Raw genomic sequence first — 6,251 nt, 5'->3', positions numbered from 1 at the left:
AGCAGAGGTGCTGCAGCCCTCTGAGCATCCTCATGGTCCTTCTCTGGACACGCTCCAGCATCTCCACATCCCTCTTGTAATAGAGGCTCCAGAACTGGATGCAGTACTCCAGGTGGGGCCTGAGCAGAGTAGAGAGAGAATCACTTCCCTCGATCTGTTGGCCACACTTCTAATCACTCTACTAGTAAATCTCACTCATGAATGATTGCTAAGTAAGATACTTGTCTCTTGTTTTGAGCTACTAGGTTGGGAAATAGTGGCCCTTAAGGTAAGTCATGTGCTGTCAACAAGACAATGATCTCTACTTCTGCCAGGCAGACCATAAATCATCCTTAAATTACCTTAAATCTGGCAGCATTATTCCAAATACAAGTGGTATAAGTGAAACCCTTGCTTGTACTTGCACGTGTCTCACTCCCTGCTGTTTTTACTAGATTGATAAACATGCTGAGACTGTTGTGGTAAACATGCTCACTATCCCTAATATTTCTGGTTGAGTGACTTTGAAAGTGTGTTTTAATACCTTTCTAAATTTGTTTTGAAACAGCCTCTGACTATATACCCTTTGCTCTTGGTTCCTAGGCTGATTTTGTAATCAAAGCAGCATGAAGTCAAACAGAACACCGTAATTCTGTGACTGCACTAATAGAGAAACTCATTAACCATCTCAAATAATAATGCACTAAAAATATACAGATTTTCACAGCTTAACATTGAGTTTGAATGGTAAATGTGGAAAAATGACCACATAGAGGGGGAATGACAGAAGAAAGGCAGTCAAGTGAGAATCAATAATGGCTTACAAAGCAGTAAAAAGTCTGCAAAACCAAAACATTAAGAACTGCTGATGCAAAACAGTCAAAGAAATAAACAGCAATTCAGGATTTAAATACTTAATTATCATAGAACAACCAGGTTGGAAGAGACCTCCAAGATCATCCAGTCCTACCTAGCACCCAGCCCTAGCCAGTCAACTAGACCATGGCACTAAGTGCCTCAGCCAGGCTTTTCTCCAACACCTCCAGGGACAGTGACTCCACCACCTCCCTGGGCAGCCCATTCCAATGCCAATCACTCTCTCTGTGAAGAACTTCCTCCTAACATCCAGCCTAGACCTCCCCCAGCACAACTTGAGACTGTGTCCCCTTGTTCTGTTGCTGGTTGCCTGGGAGAAGAGACCAACCCCACCTGGCTACAGCCTCCTTTCAGGTAGTTGTAGACAGTAATGAGGTTACCCCTGAGCCTCCTCTTCTCCAGGCTAAACACCCCAGCTCCCTCAGCCTCTCCTCACAGGGCTGTGTTCCAGGCCCCTCATCATCTTTGTCACCCTTCTCTTGACACATTCCAGTATCTCAACATTGCTCTTGAATTGAGGAGCCCAGAACTGGACACAGTACTCAAGGTGTGGCCTGACCAGTGCTGAGTATGGGGGAAGAATAACCTCCCTTGTCCCACTGGCCACCCTGTTCCTGATCCAGACCAGGATGCCATTGGCTCTCTTGGCCACCTGGGCACACTGCTGCCTCATGTTCTGCTACTATCTATTAGTAAGCCCAGGTCCCTTTCTGCCTGGCTGCTCTCCAGCGTCTCTGTCCCCAGCCTGTAGCACAGGGTTATTGTGGCCAAAGTGTAGAACCCGGCACTTGGCCTTTTTAAATCTCTTCCTTGTGGCCTCTCCCCACCATTTCAGCCCATCTAGGTCCCTCTGCAGGGCTCTCCTACCCTCCAACAGATCCACTCCTGCTCCTAGCTTGGTGTCATCTCCAAATTTACTGATGCTGGACTCAATTCCCTCATCCAGATCATCAATAAAGATACTGAATTAATATTATTTAGCTACAGGAGAACACCTGCAAAGCGTTGACTACTGGGTCTTTTTACAGATATTGATTGGTGGAAGAAAAAAAAATGAGAGAAAATTGCTATTGCCAACTGCAGTTAAAAGAGGTTCACAAATTGACGCTAAGTGCTCCCTCACATGGTGACTATCCACATTGTTATTAGTTCAGGCCATCCTTGTAAATCTTGTAAATGCTGACAATTTGTTTAGTGCTCAGTGTTACAACACTGAATTCCTCCTTGGTTTGTTCTGTGTGGCAGTATTCCACACAATAGACTAAATTTGCTGAAAGAAAAGCTGCAGAGCTTGAATTTTAAAAGCCATTAAAATTTAAGTGTATCGATGCTAACCACTTCTAATGCTGGCAAATTGTCAGGGTTTTTGAAATGGAGTTTTCTAAATACTACAGAGCCTGAAAGGACATCTTACATAAACAGTAATTGAACTGGAAGAGAAGATTCCTGCAGTCAAATGCCACTTGCAGTCAATACACCACTAGCCCACTAGATGGACTCCAGGAGCTCCTTCTGCTCATGGCAGAAGGCAATGGAGAATTACAAAGAGGCTTTTAAGTGTTTACTCACAAAATTGTTATTACCCAACTCATGGGGCTGGCCACAGACCCAGACAGTATCCAAACACTTTCAGGGAACTCTGTCTTGTCAGCTGCTGAGACTTGATTGTTCCCAGGGTTCTGGGGAAAGAGGCAGACAACCTCTGACCTTGTCTCCTGGCTCCCCTGGACAACCTGTGTATCTCCAGGACTTCTCCTCTTGGCAGGAGACTTTGAGGTGCAGGCAGGATGTCTTGTGGTGTGCAGGCTCAGCACCATGTCACACAGGCTATGCAGGCTGATCACATGCAGGCATTTAGAGTCGGTTCCTGGTAAACTCGTGGCAGTGGAGTTTCCAGGCAAACAATAAGGCAATATAGCAGCAGGCAACAGCAGGCATGAATAGCATGGCAGAGCACGGCAGAGCACACTGCATCTACCTGTGTATCTCTTCCATCAGTGTGGGCTGAGACTAATGGGCCTTTGGACACAGAATAGCCAATCAGAATGGCATTTAGCCAGACCTGACTATATCAGGCAAAGCCACAGGCTTGCTTTACTCAAATCTGGCAAAAGCCACTGGCCTTGCACAAGGCAGGCACAAGCTAAGTGTGTGTACCTTGTTTATGACAGGACCAAGACAAGTCTGGGCAGGCCAGAGTCCTCAGACCTACTGGCTCCAGGTTCTTTTGTCTTCTTTCCTGCGCTTGCTTCTCCTGTGGATCAGAGCATGCCTGGGCAAGCCAGGACATGTATAAGCCTATTTGGGGTCTGTCAGGCCTACCATGACAAGCTGTGCTCTAGAGAACGTGAAAAGCACAACACAGGGAGCTCAACGTGTTTTAGAGAAGTGGCATTTATTTAAAGATAGGCAAATCAGGGGCTGGGGGTGTAGTCTGGAATAAAGCACAGCTGTGTGTGTCTGCCCCTGCTTAACCATAGCTTACATGAAGAGTTTCTGTGTCTGAAATGGTGCAGCCCCAGCGTGCTGCCTGCCTTCCCTTCTCAGCTTCTGAAAAAGCTCCCAGTGCTGCTTCAACACAGGAAAAATTTGCTCCATAATTGAGGTGGCAACGTAGAACCCATCTCAGCTCTGTTCCCCATTGTCAAGGGCTGCAGCTTTTCTTCTGCTCTGAACCACAGCCAGGAGAATCCACAAGCAGCAGAATTTCAGCTCCAAAGCAAAGAGACTGAAACCCCTGAACTTGTGGTGCAGCCAGCGTGCACTGCCCTCATCCAAGAGGGAGCTGGGGTTGTTTAGCCTGGAGAAGAGGAGGCTCAGAGGTGACTTCACTGCTGTCTACAACTACCTGAAGGGAGGTTGTAGCCAGGTGGGGGTTGGTCTCTTCTCCCAGACAACCAGCAACAGAAGAAGGGGACACAGTCTCAAGTTGTGCCAGGGGAAGTATAGGCTGGATGTTAGGAGGAAGTTCTTGCCAGAGAGAGTGATTGGCATTGGAATGGGCTGCCCAGGGAGGTGGTGGAATCACTGTCCCTGGAGGTGTTGAAGCAAAGCCTGGATGAGGCAGGTCTAGTTGACTGGATAGGGCTGGGTGCTAGGTTGGACTGGATGATTTTGGAGGTCTCTTCCAACCTGGTTGATTCTATGATTCTATGACTTTAAGTGATTCAGGTTCAGCTGTGGAATCATGTCAGTGTTTCCCTCCATCCTCTGCCCCTGAGGGCAGAGCAAAAGTATGTTGCACTTGGTGATCAAATCCACTGGAAGGTGCAATAGGATAGAGAAACAATCTTTTCCTTACTTTAAACTGTGTTTCTTAAATTCCCTTTCCTGTTGCCCCTACCAACAGTTTGGGCCCCAGCCAGCTGGATCATTATCTGCTGCTGATATCCTAAATGCACAGTCAGAAATGAGTGCATTGTGGTTTGCATTATTTAGTTTCTTTCTTTTCTGTGATGAGTACTTAATTCTAGAAGCAGCATTTTCTTTCTGAGGTTTAATTACTTAGGGTTTTAGTAAATGAAATTGATAAACAACAGCAAATAGTATCAGTGATCAGCATGTCAGTTAAAAGACTACATTTAACATTAAGTGATACCGATTTAATTTCCCCTCCCCCCCCCGCTATGGAGTAAGTAACCTTTCCAAGAAAAGACATTGTTTTGACTGAAACCTGGGAAATGTTTCATTTCTTGGGAGAAAAAAAATGCTTGGCAATGTTAATTGTATTATTCAGCTACCCTTATTCACTTGGTTTAGAGTTGTCCTATTTCATTCAGCTGTCTTGACACAGACCTCACCCAGCAGGGAAGCTCCTGAGCTTTTAGAGCTGTTGTTTATGCTGGTCTTTTATGAAGAAGTAGTTTCCAACTTACAATTTGTTTGTAAAGTTCCCAAATTACAGCCTGGCATCTTTCACTGTGCAGAAAGAAAAGTCTTTCTCAACACTGTTGTGATGATTTGGGTGTTATCTGCCCCCCCCCACACACACACACTTAAGGAAATCACCCAGACTAAACTCAGCGGCTCTGGAAATTGAATGAAGCTTTATATTGACAGCTTAGCACAATATACAAGCAGAAATATACGAGTTTAAAAATTAATGCAGAAACACAACACCACTCCCAGAAACCAGAGTCCCCAGGAGGGGGTCCCAACCACCCTTCCACCCTCTCCTTACCACTCTACCTTACCCCAGACTTTGCCTTACGCTCAAGGCACTTTGGAGGGTCAGCCAAGAAGATTGGGAAGCTGATGGATTAGTCAGGCAGGTTAGAGAGAGAAGTGCAGCCCAAAAAGCCCAGAGGGAGACTCTCTTATCTGTACTTATGTTCTCATTCTTATACATCTCAGCAAACCTATGAGTGAAGTAGACATCACCATCATTTCCTTTTCACAGCCTCTAATCTAATTCTTCTCACCAAAATATTCTAGCTAGCTTCAAACTAGCACAACTGTATCAAAAGTCAGAATGTAAGGAGGCAGCACTAGCACAAAATGTTTTGCAGCAGTATTGATCAACATGTAGTTTCATTTCTGCATTTGGTTAGTCTAGAATGCTGAAGAACACCAGCCTCAACAGTAGCTGCTTTTAACTGGGAAATTAACAGAACAGGACAACTGCACTGCCTCTGGTGAAAGGATGCCCCCCTGCCAAAATTCTGTTTCAAGACATTTGATGTACTTGATTTGTTCAGGTCACTTTTAGAGAAATTCTTTTGGTGGTACTTCTCATAATTTAGAAGTGCTTCCTCCTTTCCTTTGTTTATTATTTGTAGGTAGATCAAATGTACACTCCTTCAGCAAAATAGCAACAACAGAATCATAGAATCATAGAATCGACCAGGTTGGAAGAGACCTCCAAGATCATCCAGGCCAACCTAGCACCCAGCCCTGGCCAATCAACTAGACCATGGCACTAAGTGCCTCATCCAGGCTTTTCTTGAACACCTCCAGGGATGGCAACTCCACCACCACCCTGGGCAGCCCATTCCAATGCCAATCACTCTCTCTGGCAACAACTTCCTCCTAACATCCAACCTAGACCTCCGCTGCCACAACTTGAGACTGTTAAAAAAAAGCCTGGATGAGGCACTTAGTGCCATGGTCTAGTTGACTGGCTAGGGCTGGGTGACAGATTGGACTGGATGATCTTGGAAGTCTCTTCCAACCTGGTTGATTCATTGATTCTGTGATTCTATGATTCAATCAATGGGAGCAGGTATTGCTCTAAACCACTTTGAGTGAGTTTGGTGATATGTATTAGCACCAGTGTGCCTTGTGCCCTACTGATGGCCATGTGGAGGAGTTGCTCTACCAAACCAGGAAAAGCTGCAGCAAACCTCTTGATTTTAAAGATCTGAAGAACTGAAAGCAACCAGGCAAACTTTTAATCT

Source organism: Pogoniulus pusillus, chromosome 2, assembly GCF_015220805.1.
Source record: "Pogoniulus pusillus isolate bPogPus1 chromosome 2, bPogPus1.pri, whole genome shotgun sequence".
NCBI classification, from domain to species: Eukaryota; Metazoa; Chordata; class Aves; order Piciformes; family Lybiidae; genus Pogoniulus; species Pogoniulus pusillus.
Note: the sequence above shows the minus strand (reverse complement) of the source record.